A 24,310-nucleotide genomic window follows, 5' to 3' on the forward strand; every position below is an offset into this window, starting at 1 on the left:
CACCACTCCCATCATGCACTGCTGCTGCTGCTCGCAGTGTGATTTCAGTTGTCTGAGACTGCAAACGTGTGTGCAAGTTGCATTTGCGTATGTGTGTGTGTGTGTGTATGTGCGTGTGTATTTATTGGTGACAAAGGCCTTAATGGCCGAAAGCTATAATTGTGTGAATCTTTTTGTTGTGCCTATCGCAGCTCAGCATCTCCACTATATGGTGAGTAGCAAATTTCCTTCTCTAACTTTGTTTTATAATATTTTGAAATTTTGCAAAATGCACCAACATCATTACACCACAACTATTAATTAAATATGAAAAATGAAATGTTTTTACAGCATAAATTAAAGAAGCTTTCGAGCCACATACATTCATGTGTAATAAAGCTGCTTTCTGAAATCCCACTACACCTGTTAAAAAATAAGCTCTACACAATGTGTTGCCGGAGTATTTCCGACATACCTAATTAAAATGTCTAAACATTCATTATTATTCCATTTATTTATTTTATTTATGTTTGTTTTATCTTTTAAATCGTTATTTTACTTTTGTTGTATAGTTTACTGTTTCAGATATGTGCACTTTGTTCATTGAAAACAATAAGTGACTCATTTTGTAATACAAAACCACTACATACACCACGGAGAACACAACATAAAATAAAATTCAGCATGATTTCAAATTGTCACAGGTGATCCTCTAAATATCCGTATTTGTCTCAGGCATATTTCAGTACATTGGTCAGCTTCGGCGAAGATAACTGATTATGTACCAGTGGACGCAGCTTGATTACGTGGAGATTGTTATCATAATCATTCAATGGAACTAGATCTAAAAATCTTCAAAAATCTTGTTTCTTCAGTGAAAGCCGAATTTCACATAGCTGTACCCGTGCTATCGAGCCCTTTGGGATCACCAGACGAACGTGTTTCTTGTCCTCGGGTATGGTTATCAAAACGGTTTTTTCACACTGAAAACCCGCCTTTTTACAATTTAAAACACACTAATGGTGAGTTTGGATCGAGTTTACGAGAATCACTTTTTCAAATCCCAAATGTCCTTGTGACAGCATTGAAATCCGCTAAAAAATGTCTGACGGGTCACATGATCTTTGAATGAAGTTCCTTCCCCAGTAAGGGAGAAAAATCTGGAATTTGTTAGATTCTTGGGGTGGTCAGTGACAAATTACCATTTACAGTACTGCAGCTGAGGACAAGGAACTTCTTCATCTGTTGATCTCAAAGCGTTCGACACCAGAGATACAGCCGTGAGATGTATACAGATTTCGATGTTGGAAGAACTTAGTGAAAAGCTTTCCAGATCTGGTTTTGTTGGACGATTATGACGTTAGTCTCCATTTGAGAAGGAATATTATCAAGATGCAGTCATTAGTATATATCCAATTCTCTTTGCCAAGGCTTACCAATGTACGGAAAAATCAGAATATGTACATCAATTTGAAACACTGCTGAAATTTGTTTTACGTTGTGTTCTCCGTCGTGTATATTATGTAGAGAAATTTCGTTCATTACGTGCAGGACGCAAAAGCGTTATGTTTTAAGCATTTCTTTACAGATTATCGTTATTGTAATGATTCTGCATCATAATAAGAAGTTGCTTATAATTTTCAATTAACAAAATGCAGTTACGTGAAATGGTACACTAAAAACAAAGAAAACATGAAAGCAAAACGTAAGATAATCTAAAATATGAAACAAATATAAGTAAAATAAATAATTAGGATAGTAGTTAATGTTTACTTTTGTCAGCTCTATTGAAAATACTCTGACAAATCACTGTCTGCAGCTGAATTTCCAAAAATTGTATTTCAGAAACCAGCTTTATTGCATAAGGATGTTTGTGGCTTAAAGCTTCTTCAATTTATATTGTAACAAAAGTTTTTATTTCCCAAAATTAATTAATAGTGGTGGTGTATTTTGCAAGATTTCAAATTATCACAATAGTTGATTATACAGTTTTCATGAACGTCAGCTATATATCAAGTTTTTTTTATTAAAAACACTTTTTATTTATGATCGCTTCGTAGATATTACCTCCAAACCTAATGCACCGAATTGCGTTTTGGGGTGTGTTATACCCAATAAACGTGAAGCTGGATATGAACAACAAAACAAGCATTTCACTGTTTTGCCCCTTCTGCGCACCCAAGTTTCGTCACGATCTTTTATGTAGACTTGGCGAATGTTCCCTTGTAATTGAAATTATTATATAACAAGTTTCTAGATTTTACAATCAGTTTTCAAGTACATAATCATGTTGGATGTAAAAGTATTATTAACGTTATGTACAGCGCTAAGCAATACTACTATAAACTGAGGTGATAGAAGTCGTGAGACAGCGATATACACATATATACATGGCGGTAGTATCGCGTATTCAAGGTATAAAAGGACAGTGCATTGGCGGGGCTGCCATTTATACTCAAATGATTCGTGTGAAATGTTTTCAGACATGATTATAGCCGCACGACGGGAGTTAACAGACTTTGACCGAGGAATAATAGTTGGAGCTAGACGCATGGGACACTCCGTTTCGGATCCGTTAGGACATGGCAACAAAATTTGGCGTTTATGGGCTATGACACCAGACGACCGACACAAATGCCTTCGTTAACAGCACGACATCGCCCGTAGCGCCTCTCCTGGGTTCGTGACAATATCGGTCGGACCCTAGACGCCCGGAATTCCTGGTCTCGTCAGATGATTCCCGATCACAGATGGTAAGAGCTGATGGTAGTGTTCGAGAGTGTCGCAGACCTCACCAATCCATGGACAGAAGTATTTCTTTAAAGTCTGTACCGCCATTAGACTGTTTAATGGCGGTACTGACTTTAAATAAATTGACAAAAGTTACCAACAACGCACTTTGCAAGTTGACGGTGACTCCATAGTGGTGTGGGCCGTATTTACATGGTCCAACTGAACGGATCGTTGACGAAATCGTGATGTTCGGATACTTGGAGATCATTTGCAGCCGCTCATGGACTCCATGTTCTCAAAAAACGATGTCACGTCGCCGGGCCACAATTGTTCGCGACTGGTTTGAAGAACACGCTGGACAATTAGACCGAATGATTTGGCAACCCAGATCACCCGACATGAATCCCATCGAACATACATGGGACGTAATCGGGAGGTCAGTTTGTGCACATATTACTGTACCGGCAACACTTCCGCAGTTGCGGACATCCATGAGACAGCCTGGCTCAACATATTTGCAGGCAATTTCCGACGACTTGTTGAGTCGATGCAACCTCGGGCTGCTGCACTGCGCCGGGCAAAAGGAGGTCCGACTGGATGTTAGTAGGGACCCCATGATTTTTGTCACCTCTGCATAAAACTTACCTCAAAGGATAACAAGAAAAGACACTGGCGTCGTATTCGGAAGGGCGCCGCTTCAAACCACAGTCTGACCCTCCAGAATTAGGTTTTCCTTGCTTACCCTTAATGTGTTAGGAGGTATAAGAATGCAGAGTCACGCGGCGGTAACAATGAATAAAACGTTCTCAGATTTCCAACCGCGTCAGGCAATTAAAATTCCACGAGCTTTCGGCCAAGTATTCCTTGGTCATTGTCAAGTGGTATGACTAACAAAGGGCTGCTGGTACACCCTTTATACACACAAACTGCGGCCTGTGACGTCACTGGTGCCTGCAGCATCGCCAACTACGGTCATATGTTGACTTGGCGTTCGATGTGCCCGCTTCAACCTCGTGATCGCCGAATCTCATGCCGCGCTGAACTACAGGCAACCGTTTCTATTTTCGGAGTACTGGTGTTATTATTTCAGTGGCTTCTTTAGTTACACTATCCCAGAAGCCGGTTATGAGAGCCACGACCGACGTTTCGTCAAACTTTACCCGGTGTCCGTTTTCTAAAGCATGCTCAACTAAAGCAGATTTATATGAAGGCAGTAACTGTTCTCGAAAGAACAGATACTGTAGATGACCGTGCAGCTTTTCCCTGGAATAAATGATGACTAACTGAAACCCTTAGCTGCCGACAGGTGTTGTTGATATACCTCGATGTGGACAGCTGAAAATGTGTACCCCGACCGGGACTCGAACCCGGGATCTCCTGCTTACATGACAGACGCTCTATCCATCTGAGCCACCGAGGACACAGATGAATAGCGCGACTACAGGGACTTATCCCTTGCACGCTTCCCGTGAGACTCACATTCCCAACTGTCCACAATTCTACCTATGTAATGTACCTTATAGACATTTGCCCATTCACTCATTACTCGCGCACGCTTTGGCGATTCCCGTAAGAGTTTGGGCAACCTGTGCGCATTCGCACAGACGAGGGTCGACGACTGGGTAGCCTTAACTATATATATGAAGACAGTAACTGTTCTCGAAAAAACAGATAATGTAGATGACCGTGCGAGTAATGAGTGAATGGGCAAATGTCTATAAGGTACATTACATAGGTAGAATTGTGGGAATGTGAGTCTCACGGGAAGCGTGCAAGGGATAAGTCCCTGTAGTCGCGCTATTCATCTGTGTCCTCGGTGGCTCAGATGGATAGAGCGTCTGCCATGTAAGCAGGAGATCCCGGGTTCGAGTCCCGGTCGGGACACACATTTTCAGCTGTCCACATCGAGGTATATCAACAACACCTGTCGGCAGCTGAGGGTTTCAGTTAGTCATCATTTAAAGCAGATTTCTCTGGGTAGCGCGGGCGGTAAAACCTCTCATGCTCTTTCGCAGTGTGTCTTGATTATCCGACATAAGATTGGCCACACTTCCAAGGTATCTTGTAGACCCCAGATGTCCCGAGACCTGCTGCGATTCAACTGATCTCAGTAATTGACTGAGTTTTGTCGGAAGCCTGAAGATCGATTTGATCTTGTGTCGTTTCAGCAGGTGGCTTATCTTGCCTGACACGGAGCAACAGCACGGGCAGAAAGCAAGTTTCTTTTCCTGCTCCTGGTCGGTGGTCTTGTGAGTCTTGCATGCGATTTTAGTTATTTGATGGACGTTATAGTCGTTGTTCCTGAAGACCTTTAGTACGTGGCTCAGCTCATGGGGAAGGTTATCAGCATCTGATATCATTCTCGCACGATGCACCCACGTTTGTAAAGCAGAACATTTCTGTACCGGGTGATGGTGGCTGATGGCGTGCAAGTAGAGATCGGTGTGGCGAGGGGGGTTTCTATAGCCGCTGTGATCGAGACATCCATTTCATTTGCGGCGCACGTGAAGGTCGAGGCAGGACCAGAGTCGCCTTCTTCTGCCTCCGTGGTGAACTGGATGTTACTGTTAATGCCGTTGAAGTGTCCCAAAAACTCGTCAAGTTTCTCACATCTGTGGGGCCAAATGACGAACCCGTCGTCAGCGTATCCAATGAACCAACTAGGCTTTAATGACGCCGTGTCTAAGGTAATATCCTCAAAATTCTGTTTTGTCGAAAATTGATTTTCTGAGCCCATGGCTGTGTACAAAAAATGTTTACTCTTACAGAGAAGAAAACAGTAACCAGCCACTTTTCACAATACTATTTACTTATTGGAATAGCGCCGTTACCAGCTTCGAACCGAAATGTTGATCTTCAGACAGTTCACGTTAAAGTAAATTTTACATTAGCGTTCACTCGTTGTTTTCCCAAATGATACCAACACCCCAGGGAAATTTCATCATTCCGGGAAACAAAGGGTGAAAGCTAACATACAATACATCTTAACGTGAACCAGCAGTCTGAATATGAACCTTCCGTTTCGAAACCGGTAACGGCGCTGTTTAAATAAATAAATAGGATTGTAAAAATCTGAAGTGCTCAATTATGCAAGTTTATGTGTGCAATGATGCGAATGCGGCGAAAACCACAAACGTTGTCTGCTGGACGAAAACTATGAAAACAAGTACTCCAAACCGATATTTCACGTGAGTCACATCCCAGTGCATATCTGTAGCTCAACCATCTTTGTGACGTGCTTATAATAATTATGTATTATTTATATTTTAAGATAGCTAATCAGTAAAAAACGCAGCACATGTTGTAATGAAAGCATGAAAGCCGTCTGACGATGAATCGTAATGATTCTAAACCGGTAGCGGTACCTTTTGAATAATGGAACTTAAAATAAATTTGTGGCTGGTTACTATCTCAACACCATCAAAATTTGACTCCATAATGGCTTTTATTATTTGTTTTAGCCAAAACTAATTTGACCAGCCACATTTATGTGACACAGTGATACAAAGCATTTGTCGGACAAAATGTAGAACAAAGTGCATTGTGTAAAACCAAATTTTACGTGAGATATAATTATCCATAAAATAAGCTCGTCAAGCTTTAAAGTTTCTTTTACGAAGACGAATGGAAAAGTGTTTTCACTTGGCAACGGACCTCTTCATGGAATCGAGACAAAAATAACTCTTAATTTTTAAGATATTGTTCACCCTAGTTATTCATGGGTAATTGCATTTATCATGTTGTTGTTGTTGTGGTCTTTAGTCCTAAGACTGGTTTGAGGCAGCTCTCCATGCTACTCTATCGTGTGCAAGCTTCTTCATCTTCCAGTACCTACTGCAATCTACATCCTTCTGAATCTGCTTAGTGTAGTCATCTCTTGGTGTCCCTCTACGGTTTTTACCCTCCACGCTGCCCTCCAATACTAAATTGGTGATCCCTTGATGCCTCAGAGCATGTCCTGCCAACCGATCCCTTCTTCTAGTCAAGTTGTGCCACAAACTTCTCTTCTCCCCAGTTCTATTCAATACCTCCTCATTAGTTATGTGATCTACCCATCTAATCTTCAGCATTCTTCTGAAGCGCCACATTTCGAAAGCTTCTATTCTCTTCTTGTCCAAACTATTATTGTCCATGTTTCATTTCCATACATGGCTACACTCCATACAAATACTTTCAGAAACGACTTCCTGACACTTAAATCTACACTCGAAGTTAACAAATTTCTCTTCTTCAGAAAGGCTTTCCTTGCCATTGCCAGTCTACATTTTATATCCTCTCTACTTCGACCTTCATCAGTTATTTTGATCCTCAAATAGCAAAACTCCTTTACTACTTTAAGTGTGTCATTTCCTTATCTTATTTCCTCAGCATCACCCGAGTTAACTCGACTACATTCCATTATCCTCGTTTTGCTTTTGTGCATTTATCATATGATACTATAAAGAGCGTTCAAAAGTTTCCGTTCGAGGGCGTTGCTGCAGCATATGTGGAAGGCAGCGCGACTCCGATGCGGGTATATGAACACCGAAGTGTAGCTACGGATTAGTGTGCCATTTATGTTCCTCTGATGTGCGTGTGAGAAATGCGGAAACGTGAACTATGGAGACGTTATTACCATTTGCGTCCAAGCAGGAACAACGTGCTGTTAGTTTTTTCTTGGCAGCCGAAGGACAAACACCGGTAGACATTCATCTGAGAATGAAGAACGTGTGTGGGCATCCTCTCATGTCTAAAACCACCATCGTGGAACGATGTGCTTAGTTCCGTGCTGGTCACGATTCGTTACAAGACGCCGATCGATCTGGGATATCAGCGTCATCTATTACAGACAACAGCCTGGTCTCTCCATCACTGAGGAACGGCACTGCGCCGTACTGGAGAAATTATGGCGTGCAATTAAAGCGAAACGTTCGAGAAAGCTGTGGAAAGCTGTGCAGCTGCTTCATGATAACGCACAACCCCATACTGCAGATCTAATGCAGAAGTTACGTCAACTCAAGTGGGAGACTCTCGAGCACTCGCCCTGTGGTCCTGATCTCTCTCCACGCGATTATCACGTCTTCGGCTCCTTAAAAAAGGCCTTGAAGGGTCGACGACCCCTGTCGGACGAGGATGTCCAGCAGGTAGTTACGGACATCTTCACACAGCAGGTCACGGTGTTTTACAAGAAGGGTATCTTCAACCTGGTCAGTCGGCAGGATGACAATTTCAATGCTCATGGAGATTTTGTCTGTTTCGCACACCGATTCTGGACTGTACGCCGTTCGAACGGTAAGTTTTTGATCGCAAGAATGACAGTTTGAAAACGGTATTAATATTGAATAACGTCTCGTTTTATTGTTATTCGTTTGACGTGCTTCTAGTCTATTAATAATAGCCGGCCGGTATGGCCGAGCGGTTCTAGGCGCATCAGTCTGGAACCGCGCTACCGCTACGGTCGCAGGTTCGAATCCTGCCTCGGGCATGGATGTGTGTGATGTTCTTCGGTTAATTAGGTTTAAGTAGTTCTAGGGGACTGATGACCTCAGAAGTTAAGTCCCATAGTGCTCAGAGCTATTTGAACAATTTTTATTAATAATGACAATTACTTTTCTCGAGATCGCCGAGTTGAGAAACCGAGTGTTGCGTGGAATCTGTTGCTGAACAGCTCAATAGCGTTTTCCTTTGATTTTACGGCCCAAGTCCATTAACGTTCTCCATTTCGTTTGGCGAATGTGTTATGAAAATCACTGTACGGTATGGATATTTTGGTAGGCAGACAGTGCTAAAACATTTCCACCATTTGGTCTGCGCATTTATTGCCCCACACCGAGGAGTATCCGTATGCAGTATCGGTGATACTACTCCTTTGTTCTGTTGAGACTTCTTAGTATATCCTGTTCTAAAAGCTTTGCAATTTTGACTTTCGCTGTACTGGTAACAGACTGCAGGGCACTCGTCGAGTCAGTACGTATTTGTTTCAAATGTTCAAATGTGTGTGAAATCTTATGGGACTTAACTGCTAAGGTCATCAGTCCCTAAGCTTACACACTACTTAACCTAAATTATCCTAAGGACAAACACACACACCCATGCCCGAGGGAGGACTCGAGCCTCCGCCGGGACAGGCCGTACAGTCCAGGACTGCAGCCCCCCAGACCGCTCGGCTAATCCCGCGCGGCCGTACTTGTTTGACGACTTGTGAACAGACAGTATAAGCAATGTCTTGGTGAACGGCAAACAACTCAGCAGTTAATCACGACGCTTCTGTAGCTATCAAGAAATATCGCCCCGTCCTGACGGTCACCGAAGAAGCGGCTCCTACAAAGATACGTGACGTTTTCAAACCGACTGCGAACAAACTGTACCAGACGAAGGTCTACCGTAAAATTTTGAATGTGTAATGTTCAAATGAAGTTCTGAACAAGTTCCACTCTGATTTGTATACCAAACTTTCAAATTTGGAATTCTGAAAACGAAACATGAGTCGGAAAATTAGTTACTGACGTAGCAGAAAAGTTCCGAAGCACCGCAGGATTTTTTCCTTACTAGCATACATTGAACACTAAGTACACACACCCTCACAATACCTAAACAAAGAGTAAGGTATAATGCACTTTACCTTACAGGTTCGGCTGTACCGGGCAAATCTACTTCTCATTTATTATAGCTATCACTTTAAAAATTTCTGAACAGCGAACTTTGGTAGACAAGGTGACCTTACGAGATCGCTGAGAAATGCTGCGAAAGATAGCGGGAACAGGCATTGCAAAGAGGGTAGATAGCATTCTTTCGAAGCATATCACAAAAGGAGAATGGCACCGGATTCCATAAGGCCGTGTACTGTTAATATGAACGGAAATGGCCAAGTGGTTTCGTTGGACAGTTTGGAGAGAAAGGGACTAAACTACGGGGTCATCGGTCCCTGGCCACGTGGGTGTACGTGAAGATGAAGGAAATGCTCCAACGCAATAAGTATACGTACGCAATAATAGCACAGAAATGAAAATGCCACATGGACGACATGCATCATCAGTAGTCTAAACTGAAGAGTTTCCTCGTGGCTCACTCCTTCTATTCTGTCGAGGAGCTCCTGGAAGAGCTGAAAAATTAAGCAAATTCCAGTGTTACATTGTTGATTTTCTTTATTTAAACTTACGACTTGTCGACTGAATATGTTTCTTATACACTCCTGGAAATGGAAAAAAGAACACATTGACACCGGTGTGTCAGACCCACCATACTTGCTCCGGACACTGCGAGAGGGCTGTACAAGCAATGATCACACGCACGGCACAGCGGACACACCAGGAACCGCGGTGTTGGCCGTCGAATGGCGCTAGCTGCGCAGCATTTGTGCACCGCCGCCGTCAGTGTCAGCCAGTTTGCCGTGGCATACGGAGCTCCATCGCGGTCTTTAACACTGGTAGCATGCCGCGACAGCGTGGACGTGAACCGTATGTGCAGTTGACAGACTTTGAGCGAGGGCGTATAGTGGGCATGCGGGAGGCCGGGTGGACGTACCGCCGAATTGCTCAACACGTGGGGCGTGAGGTCTCCACAGTACATCGATGTTGTCGCCAGTGGTCGGCGGAAGGTGCACGTGCCCGTCGACCTGGGACCGGACCGCAGCGACGCACGGATGCACGCCAAGACCGTAGGATCCTACGCAGTACCGTAGGGGACCGCACCGCCACTTCCCAGCAAATTAGGGACACTGTTGCTCCTGGGGTATCGGCGAGGACCATTCGCAACCGTCTCCATGAAGCTGGGCTACGGTCCCACACACCGTTAGGCCGTCTTCCGCTCACGCCCCAACATCGTGCAGCCCGCCTCCAGTGGTGTCGCGACAGGCGTGAATGGAGGGACGAATGGAGACGTGTCGTCTTCAGCGATGAGAGTCGCTTCTGCCTTGGTGCCAATGATGGTCGTATGCGTGTTTGGCGCCGTGCAGGTGAGCGCCACAATCAGGACTGCATGCGACCGAGGCACACAGGGCCAACACCCGGCATCATGGTGTGGGGAGCGATCTCCTACACTGGCCGTACACCACTGGTGATCGTCGAGGGGACACTGAATAGTGCACGGTACATCCAAACCGTCATCGAACCCATCGTTCTACCATTCCTAGACCGGCAAGGGAACTTGCTGTTCCAACAGGACAATGCACGTCCGCATATATCCCGTGCCACCCAACGTGCTCTAGAAGGTGTAAGTCAACTACCCTGGCCAGCAAGATCTCCGGATCTGTCCCCCATTGAGCATGTTTGGGACTGGATGAAGCGTCGTCTCACGCGGTCTGCACGTCCAGCACGAACGCTGGTCCAACTGAGGCGCCAGGTGGAAATGGCATGGCAAGCCGTTCCACAGGACTACATCCAGCATCTCTACGATCGTCTCCATGGGAGAACAGCAGCCTGCATTGCTGCGAAAGGTGGATATATACCGTACTAGTGCCGACATTGTGCATGCTCTGTTGCCTGTGTCTATGTGCCTGTGGTTCTGTCAGTGTGATCATGTGATGTATCTGACCCCAGGAATGTGTCAATAAAGTTTCACCTTCCTGGGACAATGAATTCACGGTGTTCTTATTTCCATTTCCAGGAGTGTATTTCATTTTATCTGTTTCTACTATCGTGTTATAATTTCATGTATTGACTTGTTCCATGACCATGGAGACTTCTCATTAATTTGGTCCCACGGAACAATAAATAAATAAATACAAGTGATGCACAAGTGTACAAAGAACTCGATCATTTGACAAGCCCCGTAATGAACGTTACAAAATATTTCTCTTGCCTTCCATTTCAGGGAGAGTTATATCCCAGTCATTTATATTCAGTGATGAACTGTGTAAAAATCGATACTGCCACCCACCTGAGCGTGCGGGTCCGAATGGATCACAAAGGAATACTGAAGTCCCATTGCAAATCGAACTAACACGTGACACAAGAAACTAGTCTGAATCAACCGAACTTGAAAGTAAGCTTGAAAAGTAAAAGAAAGATAAGAGGAATGCGAATGAAATGCACGGCTAAAGCCTACAGTCGGCAGGAATCTCAACAACTTACACGAAACAGCATGCTGAAACACGGAATAGCCACCACTGCCCACCAGACCGTCTACGTCATATCAATGTAGGACTCAGAAGCAAGGATAAAGTTTCTTCTTTCAGAACGTATTGATCGAATTAAATTTCGGACTCCTGTGTTTCCATTGACTCGTACCAGTCAAAACTCCTGGGACTAGCTAGAAACGTTGGGCGTGCTTGCACACAATACAGGTTGTCTCAAACCTTTGGTGTCAAACAGAAACAGGTGATAGTGGGTCCACACTCAATTACGTTGAGATAGGGAACCAACGGTTGGAAATTTATTTATTTTTATATATTTATTGTGTTATGAACATAGACAGCTTACACCGTATAACAACAAAGTAGCTCATAGTAATTGTTCACAGTGACGACCACCAGCTTCGATACATGTATTCCAACGGTGCATGTTCTTTGAGACTGTACCTCTTGTGTGCGAAAGGAAGTGGTTTCAACTCGACGATGCATCTGTTCACTTCGATGTTAACCTTCGCAAGCACCTGAACCACGCGTACCTCATCGTTGGATTGGAAGCGGAGGTCCTGCCAGCACGATCGCCGGATCTCGCACCTTTGGACTTTTTCCTTTGGGGTTACGTGAAGACATTGGTGTATGTAACAGGCCGCGCGTGGTAGCCGGGCTGTCTGAGGCGCCATGTCACGCTCCGCGCGGCTCCCCCCCGTCTGAGGTTCGAGTCCTCCCTCGGGCATAGGTGTGTGTTGTCCTTAGCGTAAGTTAGTTCAAGTTAGATTAAGTAGTGCGTAAGCTTAGGGACCGATGACCTCAGCAGTTTGGTCCCATAAGACCTTACCACAAATTTCCAAATTGTATGTAACACCCGTAGAAACGTGGTCAGCTGCCTGTCTCCTGGTGCCACAGACGAGAGGGATCTTTGAGAGAGTGCGGCAGAACTTGACGCGTGTTGCCATGCATGCACTGAGACAGACGGTCTTTACTTTCAACAGTTACTGTGAGTTACGTTGTGTGTGTCCATAAGATAACAAATGTATATTTCCAACTCTTGGTTCCCTACCTCAGTACTATAATCGGTTATGTACCCAAGAGGTTTGTGACCCCCTGTACATGAAATTATGAAATAGAGCGATGAGCACGTCAACGACGTCTTTCACATTGATTTCAGCGACAGTCAAATTTGAAGCGTAGAGGCTCTTAGAGCACTCCAGGGGGCGGAATCTTCCGTCACTGTAATGTGTTCTCCTTTCCGTGAACCTGTGCCACAACCCAGCAGACTGACGTTGCCTGAGAAGCGATGTAATGTCCTGCCATACGCAAAGTGGCTCCGTACAGCTCGCTTTACGGCCGTCGCTGGAATCCCCTTCCGACACTCTCTCCATAAACAGATCCCGTGGGTCGTGTCTGACACACCTGTGGCAGAAATGTAGCTGCTCACTCGCCGTAAAAAGAGAGTCTCGTACAAAAAGTATCATTACAAATGGAGCCCCCGACCGCGGCAAGCTGCAGCGCGGATACGCACGCCCGTTGTTCCTCGTTACCTGAGGGCTCACCGCAGTCCGCACGTGGGATTAAGCGCCGGCGCTTCTGTGTGTAACCCTCCCTCCACCTGCGATCCCTGTCGGTTTATTTCGTTTTTCGAATATAAATTTTTCATACCTATTTAAAAAGGCTAACGTGAAATCCTCTCGCATTGTACCTTCTACGTTTCCTTCCGCAAAAACACAGCGAAAAAATGTCAATTTAATTCAGACAAATAGGTTTCGGCGACTGTTCATAATATAAATTATTTTAGCTAATGCTCGGATTACGTCGGAGTATGAAAAAGCGTAGCAAGGAAGGGGCTTAAGGCTTCAGGCTCTTCGGTAAACACACCCGGTAAACTTGATAATGTTCGACTGGTGAACACGAACGCAGACTACGGTTGTCTGCTTTTCTGTGGATTTCATTTTTTTGTATTGCCTCGCTTTAATCTAGACTATGACATGAAGAATTACCTCAGCATTTCAAATGCGATATAAGTGCGGTCTAGGAAGGAAATACGAACAACTGTATCGGGAACGAGTTAAATGAAAATATATGAAACTGCTCTATAAATTTTAATTTATGAGAAAGTAAATCAACGGAAATACCTGACACGACAGGCATAATTCAAAGCGCGTCTAAATAGACCGCTTTAATCTGCTACAGAACAACTTAAACAGGTACTGTAATTTGGTGTCTGTGTATTTGCCAGTTATATCTCTCTCCCTCACAGTTAACTTCTTAATTTTCTAAATTTTTTATTATAGCGTATTAAGTAAATACTTAGCCTGTAATTAGTAAGTGAAGTTTATTTGTAAAATAACATATGATCTATTTAAGCCTGCGCTCTCTGAAAAGAGTTAATGGGCTGTGATATCTATAAAATCATCTTCAAATCTGAATATTGTTCTGGTACTGTTGGTTTATAATTTTCTTCATACTTAGTTGATCCTGTATTTATCCTTGATAACGCATTGTGATTCAGGATTGTAAAAACGTTGTAAGTCAGCAACAATCGTACTGACCCACTCCGCAGCTACACTGTTCAGACGTGGTTTAACCAACGAAAGGACCCTGAACTCCAGTCTGTTATCAATCTTTAAACTATCGAGAGTTAGTGGTTGATTTCAGAGCAGGTAAGATAACTATTCGGATATGCACGAATGAAAATATGTCAATTATCAGTAGTGTGTAGGGGACGACTAGTGGTCGTACCGTACACCACATAGTTGGCAGTGTAAAGATGTAAACAACAAAAATATTGTAGGTAAAGCATTTCTAACATGTGAAACATCCAGATAGATTTCTGGGATAAATGAGACACCACGAGGAGGCAGATTGTTCCGTTCTTTGGGCTATTACAAATATCAGTCTAACAGTAGTGTTACAAGCTGTCATGGAACATCCAGACCTCATAAACGAACACCAGCAAACTACTCGTATAGCTGAAATGTAATAGGGCATCCACGATAAATCTTTCACGGCCGCGTGATATTTTGAGCTCCATAAAGCGCCTAACATAAGAATGATTCCTCTGAAGAATTACCTCTGTTCCATGACCAACCTCAATGACGTGTCTCACACTGCATCATTACATACATCTGATGATATGGCTGCACAAAACGAAATAACGTAACGTAGTTTGTAGTGAATAAAAAATCCATAATTAATGTACTATATTAGCGAATCCTACACCCAGTAACAAAAGGAGCATTGGTCTGCGACGTTTAAACAGATTTTACACTATTGTCCATTAAAATTGCTACACCAAGAAAAAATGCAGATCATAAACGGGTATTCATTGGACAAATATATTATACTAGAACTGAGATGTGATTACATTTTCGCGCAATTTGGGTGCATAGATCCTGAGGAATCAGTACCCAGAACAACAACCTCTGGCCGTAATAACGGCCTTGATACGCCTGGGCATTGTGTCAAACAAAGCTTTGATGGCGTGTACACGTACAGCTGCCCATGCAGCTTCAACACGATACCACAGTTCATCAAGAGTAGGGACTGGCGTATTGTGACGAGCCAGCTGCTCGACCACCATTGACCAGACGTTCTCAATTGGTGAGACATCTGGAGAATGTGCTGGACAGGGCAGCAGTCGAACATTTTCTGTATCCGTACAGGACCTGCAACATGCGGTCGTGCATTATCCTACTGAAATGGAGGGTTTCGCAGGCATCGAATGAAGGGTAGAGCCACGGGTCGTAACACATCTGAAATGTAACGCCCACTGTTCAAAGTGCCGTCAATGCGAACAAGAGGTGACCGAGACGTGTAACCAATGGCACCCCATACCATCACTCCGGGTGATACGCCAGTATGACGATGACGAATACACGCTTCCAATGTGCGTTCACCGCGATGTCGCCAAACACAGATGCGACCATCATGGTGCTGTAAACAGAACCTGGATTCACCCGAAAAAAATGACGTTTTGCCATTCGTGCACCCAGGTTCATCGCTGAGTAAATCATCGCAGGCGCTCCTGTCTGTGATGCAGCTTCAAGGGTAACCGCAGCCATGGTCTCCGAGCTGATAGTCCATGCTGCTGCAAACGTCATCCAACTGTTCTTGCAGATGGTTGTCGTCTTGCAAATGTCCCCATCTGTTGACTCAGGGACCGAGACGTGGCTGCACGATCCGTTACAGCCATGCGGATAAGATGCCTCTCATCTCGACTGCTAGTGATACGAGGCCGTTGGGTTCCAGCACGGCGTTCCGTGTTACCCTCCTGAACCCACCGATTCCATATTCTGCTAATAGTCTTTGCACCTCGGCCAACGCGAGCAGCAATGTCGCGATACGATAAACAGCAATCGCGATAGGCTGCATTCCGACCTTTATCAAAGTCAGAAACGTGATGGTACGCATTTCTCCTCCTTACGCGCGGCATCACAACAACGTTTCACCAGGCAACGCCGGTCAACTGCTGTTTGTGTATGACAAATTGGTTGGAAACTTATGTCAGCACGTTGTAGGTATCGCCATCGGCGCCAACCTTGTGTGAATGCTCTGAAAAGCTAATCATTTGCATATCACAGCATCTTCTTCCTGTCGGTTAAATTTCGCGTCTGTAGCACGTCATCTTCATTTTCGTGTTGTAGCAATTTTAATGGCCAGTAGTGTATACCGTCCTCCACATCTCTTACCTCAACATATTCTACCCTTGGTCGCCTATCACACGTTTCACCTCACAACCCCTACCCTCATTTCTATTGTTCGTTGCAGTGCCACGTCAGCAGGTAGTGAAATTCACAGCTCACACTCCACTAACGTGTTCATGTTTCTGATTAAGATTCATTACTAGTCTTTTCCATCTGATACCCATTTATTTCTGTCTGTCAATTTAATTTTTAAAATCTTTGTTGTATATTCAAATGTTTCCTGGTATTTCTCCTATTTTCCAATAGTTCACGCTTTTCTTGTATATAATTTCTTCGCTCAAATGAGCACCTTCAGAAACGCCTTTGTCGATTCCAAGGTAACTTTCGTTATATTCTAATATACTAATTTTGCTGATGAAAGTTACCTTGGCTGGTGCCTTTGCACCGACCATGAAGTATCCAAAAATTCTAGCTTACAGAATTCGTTAACTTCCTCTAACCGCCTTTCCTAATTTTAATTTTTAACTTTATCAGCTCGCTGTACTCTTTATGCAACTCCTCGCCAGTTTCGTCGTTGTTTTGTTTTCTTTTAGCTACGTTCTGTGCAAAGTTCTCTTTATTTCATACTTTCCACCACTATTATACCGTTTGTGAACCATGCCATTAGCGTCTGTTTCCCTCGACGTTTTTGTAGTAAATCAAACTATGATGCTTTATGCGTCTTTTTGTAGCCATTGTTACTTTAGGTAGACGAGAATATCCGTGGGCTGTCGTTCTTACTGAATAAGCCCATGACGAACCGCATAGTTTCCTCTGGATCGCCTCTGTTTCGTCCATGGAGCGAGTGGCGCGCTAGTTAACAGATCGGAGTCACATTCGGGGGAACAACGGTTCAAATCCGTTTCCGGCCGCACAAAAGTTAGGTTTTCCGTGATTTTTCTGAATCATCCAGAGAAATGGCGGGATGGTTTCTTTGAATGAGCATAGCCGATTTTCTTCTCCATCCTTGCAACATTTCGAAACTGTGCTCCGTCTCTAATGACCTCGATGTCGTAGGGACGTTAAAACCAAATCTCACTTCCTTTACGTCGAGAAGTAACGCGAGTTTCATCGATTTCGGGTGAGTAGTTAATTAGAAAAAAATCGGAGGCCTTAGAACTTGAATGCATCTCGTAATCCTGTCAGATCGAGTCATATTTTCTTTATTGACTACCTGTAGTTAATACTGTGCCGTAAGTTATCTCAGTATTACGTTTTGGTGTCCATGCGACGATGAAATGAGGAACTGCAGTACGACCATCCTCAAAGAAATAGTTTTGGAACTTGAAATTAAATTGAGGGTTGTAGGGATGTGCGATATTTTACGCAGCTATTAAAATAACACGGTTACCGAGTGGTATCTAGTAAGCACATTCCACGTTGAGCATATAAAATTTTTAGCAGGATCGATTAGCCGATAGAAGACCGAGCTTTGATCATTTACCCCGTTTCATGACAGCAATAATAAAACTATCGAGTTATTAACACATTTCAATTCTTCTTGTACTTAAAATTATGGGGATGTTAAGCAAATCAGTGTCATTCATGCCTCTATACTCTCGCAACCGAATATGCGCACACAGCTCCGAGTGTCACGTTGTTATTCGAGCGTCTCCAACTTATTCACTTCTACTCAACGTTCAGCTGCAACCGTCAGTTCTGTTCTGTTCTTTCTCATTAGTTACGTGATCGACCCATCTAATCTTCAGTATTCCTCAGTAGCACCACATTTCAAAAACTCATCGTCTAAACTGTTTCACTTCCAGATATAGCTACTCTCCACACACATATTTTCAGAAAATACCCCCAAGACTTACATCTAAATACGATGTTATCAAATTCTCTTCTACAGAAACCGTTATTTTATGTATATAAACTGACGGTGCAAGTGAAAATTTGTATCAAGGCAGGGAATCGAACGCAGGTCTCCTGTACTAGGCAGATGCGTTATCAACTCAGCCACATTTTTACCATTACTCTATTTTTTAAATTTTTTTCTTTTTATTTTTTTAATTGAGAAGACTTTCAGCACCAGGCAGGTGGAGGCAAAGAGGACAGGACTCGAAGATCCGAGGACTTGCCATAATGCCTTCCCCATACCTGTCATTGAGTAGTTCCATTATTCCCATGTATTCCCATATATGCCTTAAACAGTAGAAAAAAATGGTTCAAATGGCTCTGAGCACTATGGGACTTAACATCTATGGTCATCAGTCCCCTAGAACTTAGAACTACTTAAACCTAACTAACCTAAGGACAGCACACAACACCCAGTCATCACGTAAACAGTAGAACAAAACTGAAATAGTAATTAAGGTAAAATAAATAACAGATTGCGACTTCCGTTGGCGTGAGCACCTCGCAGGACATAACTCGTAACAGGCGAAAAGGTAATGGAAAAATCCATAACAAACATTCATTCAAAAACATTTTCACAATTTAAGTTACTATGCACGGTAGACATATGATGTCTGTAAGAAAGCCATATATTTTTCAACAAATTAAAGAAAATTCGGAGCCGGGGGTTTTTGCCAAATTAGAACAGTTCTCAGTTTCAAGCCAACATAAAAAGTATTCCAGGAATAATAGAAAAGAAATAATAAGATCCAGCTTCTAATCAATAAAACTGTCCTCTTTGTAGCTGACAAAGCAATAGATAAAAAAAATTTGAAACCATTTCTTATATTTGTTATTCTTCTTCAACTTAAAATGTTCTTCTCCAATATAAAACACGTACTCTTCTAAGTTTTGTTTGTTAACACGTAAAACACAAACTGTCCCAGAAGCCACGAGTAACTGTTATTCTTTGAGGATGGGGAACATTTCCACGCGGGTTGCAAAGCTTCAGTTATCGGTATATGACTTTCTGTGGTTCTGTTGATAAGTACTAATTTTTTCCCAGTCCAGTTCCAAATTCTGATTTTATTTCAACATAAGAACATGTGCACTACAGTTTCTATAAGCTGACATTTGTCGCAGTATAGAGATGGTCTAAATTTGATTTTCCATAATCGTTCCGCCGCGGATATGGTTTCGTTTACGACGTCATACCATACGGCACTGACTCTAGCTGGTAGAATTTTATTGTTGATATTTTTCCAAATGTTTATCCGGTTTTTAGCAGGATATTTTACCTGGACTGGGTCGTGAAGACGATTTATGGTAACATAGTCTAGCGTTGGTTTGTGCTGGTGGAAGTCTTATATAGCTCCAATCGACACAGTACTTTCGGACGTAATCTAGGCTGACACCTATATGTGCTACATTAACAGGAGCTTTCTTGTACCCAGGATCTAACGAGTGGAGTAATAGTTTCGTAATGCCTGTCTCAGTGGTATGTATTAGTTTAGAAACAGTGCGACACATCTAGATTTAAAGTCTTTAATTCCAAGTCCCCCGTTGTGCCTCTGCAAAGTCACCGTGTGGTAGGATTTCTTGATGATACTTTGTTTCCACACATACCAGCACGCTGCAGCAAGTATTTTTCGTGCGGTGACGTGCGGTATCGGGAATGCTGCTGCGACATGATATATTTTGCTCAGATTGTATGTATTTATAATCTGGTCTTCCTGCAATCGGTCTAACGATCGCATGTTATGGTCCTTCGGCAAGGCTCAGATGACATTAAGTTTCCGCTCCTAACGGTTCATAGCCATGAGCTTGGGATTCGCCTTTAACCATAATCCAAATTGGAGTGTCTCTTCAGTTACATCCAAGCAGTGCGCACCTATTGTATTACTGTAAGAACAGAGATGCATTATTTTGGATTTTTTAAGATTCAGTTTTGCGCCAGAGGACCGTGAGTACTGGTGTACCAAACGTCGTACTTCATCAACCTCACTATTCGAATTTACAATAACACTTACGTCGTCAGCATAACCGTAACAAACTGTCTCAGTATTGAAGACCTGTAGTCCTCTCAATATCTGGTGCATTGTCGAAAGCAAATGTTCCACCGCAATCGCATATAATGTCATAGACAGTGGACGTCCTTGACGCATTTATTGTTGAACGGGAAATGTTTCAGTCAGTTATCGATTGATTTTAATCCTTGGAAAAACACCACTGATACATTTACTTATGACAGTTATGAAGTAGTCGTCGAAACCCATTTTCTGTATGGTGCTGTATAAGCACCCATGATTGATCCTATCAAAAGCTTTATCAAAATCTAAAAATAATAAGGAAAGACTATTGTCACTTAACCAAGTTAGGTTTATGACGTCCGTATACTCAAATAAGGCATCTAGCATTCATCTACCCTTTATTGCACTCGTTTGGTAAGGACCTATGACATTTGAGGGGCTTGATCCTTCTGTTCAGGATGCGAGTGAAAATCCTAAAGTCAGCGTTGATTAAGGTGAGTGTTCTTAAATTGTGAATCCTCTTGCTGCTTGGTATTTTAGGAATGAGTACAATCATTCCCTCTGTAAATATAGGATGGAACGCCTGGTTAGTTAATAACTCACTGTACATATCTGTGAGCTCATTCCCTGTTACATCCCATATGCGTACATAAAATTCGACCGAGAGCCCATCGGAACCAGCTGAACTGTTCCTCGGAGCGTCATTAATTATGGTTTTTATTTCGTCCTGAGTTGTATGTTGTATGTTCGATTAGACGGCATTATCCTCCTCACGTATTCCCGTCGTAACGTTTGCTAAAAGTTCTTCATAGTGCCAGCATAGAGACTCCTAAAATATCTTCTGGGTCTACCGAAACGTTGGATTTTCTCCAGCACCAGTAGCTTTATACATTATGCCGCGCTGCCACACCCAGAAAACTTTTATGTCGACTGACTCTGGCCGCGGAAGCCTACGCAGTTATACTCCTATAATACCTCACCACATAATGTTTTATGGCGGTCTGAGCATTGTACTCTCCTCCGTCATCGTCCGCCAGCGCGGTTATTATTCTCTGTTTCCCTGTACGTGTCTCCCTTATTACATGGTATAACGACGTACGTTCCTGCATAAGATCGTTCTTGCCTCGAGCTCGCTACGCACCCCACCCAGACGCTGCCGGACTATGGCGGTTATTTTCGATTTAAAGCGTTTCAGTTTGAGTATGTTAGCCGAAAGGCCATCTGGTTGTTGATAAAGGTCTCGCAAACAGGAGAAATAATATTCCGTCGTATGTTTGCGCCAATATGCTTGGGCTTTTGTGTACTGTATAAGGCATTTACGAAGTACGGGTTTTGCATATTCAGTCCACCAAATGATCCGCTCCCGATACCTCGTTTGGGAGCATAAGCATTTGTGCCAAGTCTGTCTGATATATTGCTTACGTTCAGCATCCTGCAATAGTGAAACGTGTAGTTGCCATACCCCACGTCCACGAAAGGATTTTTGTTGGATATACCTGAATGAAATATGGTATGCACAATGATCGGAGAAGTTTATAGACCATATCCCACAATCATCAACATCATGAATTCTTTGTAACATAGATTCCATTTAACCTGCTTGCTGACGTGGTAATGACATAAGTATATCCGGTATGAAGTAAGTCCAGGTTGTAACCTCCTCCTCACTTATCGACCTTAATGACAGTGAAAAATTAAACCGCGTGTACCCAATGGAAATTTGGGAAAAGCAATCGTCACCGAAGTTAATCTGTCGGTAAAGAGGGATGAAAGGGTTACATCTAAATGAAAGGAAAAATGCAAATGAAACTGGTGGAAATTAATTTTGAAAAGGGGTAAAGTTAATAAAGAAAGTAAATGTGCGGCCGTTACGTTAACAATTAACTAGCGGTAATTAGATATTTGAGATTTGGGGGAAATTACGGTCGCCAGTCCTATGGACAATTACTATAGTAACTGAAAAAGAAAGGTTATTACACATATAATTAGCACTAGAAGCGTGGCAACTGAAGGTTGACACGTGTAGTGTGAAAACTGCAAGTTTGTCAGAAGTAGTAAATTTCGCTACACTCTGACTTAATATAGCAAAAGAATTAATAAAACCGGAAAATTGAAAGTTAATTTAGTGACTTAAATTAATAGTGAGCTTTGTTTCTGAAGCACATCGAAATTTAGTAAAATACGGTCAGTCTTGGGCTACCTCAACAATCATTTCAAAAGCTACTTGAATCTACGCAATTTAGAAATAACAGATTTAACTTTGAACTTAAATTAAATGATTCTGAACAACTAACAATAGTAAAATTTAGTACGTACCAAGCTGAGCTGCAGTCACAGGTAAGCTAAAATACGGTAACAAAACTCGCACTCTTAATTTGTGCTTGTGTAATCTAAATATTGTAGCTAGCTGTGAATACCTTAACTGAACTTTGAAATTAAAGCAGTGAAATCAAATGATATTACTTTCATGCTGGCGTTTGAATTTCAACAAGGGTTCATTCCGGAAAAGGAAGGGACCCTGCTTGGTAATGCAATTAGGACAATGAGCAACAAAGGTTCATGCTACGTTGCTGTAATTTAGTGAGAAAAATTTAACAGTTTGAAAAGCTGAGGTCTGCCATACAGTTCTAAAACTTTACGTGCTACCAGTCTTCCTTGTTGGTTGATTGAAGGTTTGAAGTCGTCGATCGAGGAGGTGGCGACAGTCACTCATTGTCGGCCGTCGCTGTTGCAGAAGCTGGATGTTGGCGCGCCTTCTTCTCGACACGGTCTCCAGGCGAAACGGGCTCTTGATGTGCGCCAGCTAACGCTCCCGTCCGTGACACCGTGTCAGAAACTATCATAGCAAGTCGAGCGCAATTACATGCTGCCCAACGCCGAAAGCGCTGCAATTCGCTGTAGCCAGCTTGTAAGTATGCATATAGCTGTTTACCACTGCTCAGTATCTTCTCACCCAAGCGTGCTCGGAACCGGGTGAGACACGGAAGATGCTAACATGGTGCTATTCACGTGATTGTCTAATTCCATCTGAATGCCGTCATTCCGAATGGGAGCGATTACCCTAATTGCATCAGCCACCGCCGTTTCCCCTGTCTGAGATTTCTTAAGGATTTCTCTTGTGTGTGTTTTTTCCTTTTTAAATCCTGTGTCTCTTTCTGACTTTGTATTCTAGGGGACCGTTTCGTTTGTTTATACAACTTTTCTCAATTGCTCTTACATGAGATCGGTCGCTGAATGTTGGGTTGTTTGGATTTGCGTCCTCGTCAACCAGCATGTCACTACCTACTGATGACACTGGAACATTATCGGAATTGGAACCTGGTAGTACGTGGGGATGGTTAACAGGCATAATAATTTCTTTTCCAGGTGTCTTGCTACCGTATAAGGTCTGGGTATTAGTCTCTCTTGCAGAGGCCTGATTCGAACATTTTGGCAGGGTAACTTTCGAACTCTGTTCATTTGTCAATACGCTAGGTGCAATTGAATCCGGATTTCCTTCATTTTCTCCATGACGTAATATGTAAGGGCCCTGCCCATTCCCAGTTTATTGTGATGGGACAGACAATGCCCGCATCTCGTGGTCGTGCGGTAGCGTTCTCGCTTCCCACGCCCGGGTTCCCGGGTTCGATTCCCGGCGGGGTCAGGGATTTTCTCTGCCTCGTGATGGCTGGGTGTTGTGTGATGTCCTTAGATTAGTTAGGTTTAAGTAGTTCTAAGTTCTAGGGGACTGATGACCATAGTTGTTAAGTCCCATAGTGCTCAGAGCCATTTGGGACAGACAATGTCTCCGCATACGACAGTTTTTGTTGATGTTGCATATCGCCCGCGGAGGTGAGTGCCTGATTTTTCCTCCGTAAAGATTTGAAACCTGGGCAGGTTGCCTTAATATGATCCGTGGATCCACATACTACGCAAATCCTTGGTTGGCCATCGTAAAAAACTAAGGCTTTGAAGCCTTGAACCATAATATACGATGTGATATGCTTATGAATCCCTCGGTGGCTCAG

General features: G+C 43.1%; 1 non-coding gene across 1 annotated transcript; it reads left to right on the top strand.

Annotated features, from left to right (window-relative positions):
- Positions 1-4,521: 4,521 nt before the first annotated feature.
- Positions 4,522-4,596, top strand: Trnat-ugu (transfer RNA threonine (anticodon UGU)). Its single transcript has one exon. It is a non-coding gene; the product is annotated as a tRNA-Thr (tRNA).
- Positions 4,597-24,310: the final 19,714 nt, after the last annotated feature.

Source organism: Schistocerca nitens, chromosome 2 (assembly GCF_023898315.1).
Source record: "Schistocerca nitens isolate TAMUIC-IGC-003100 chromosome 2, iqSchNite1.1, whole genome shotgun sequence".
Lineage (NCBI taxonomy): Eukaryota > Metazoa > Arthropoda > Insecta > Orthoptera > Acrididae > Schistocerca > Schistocerca nitens.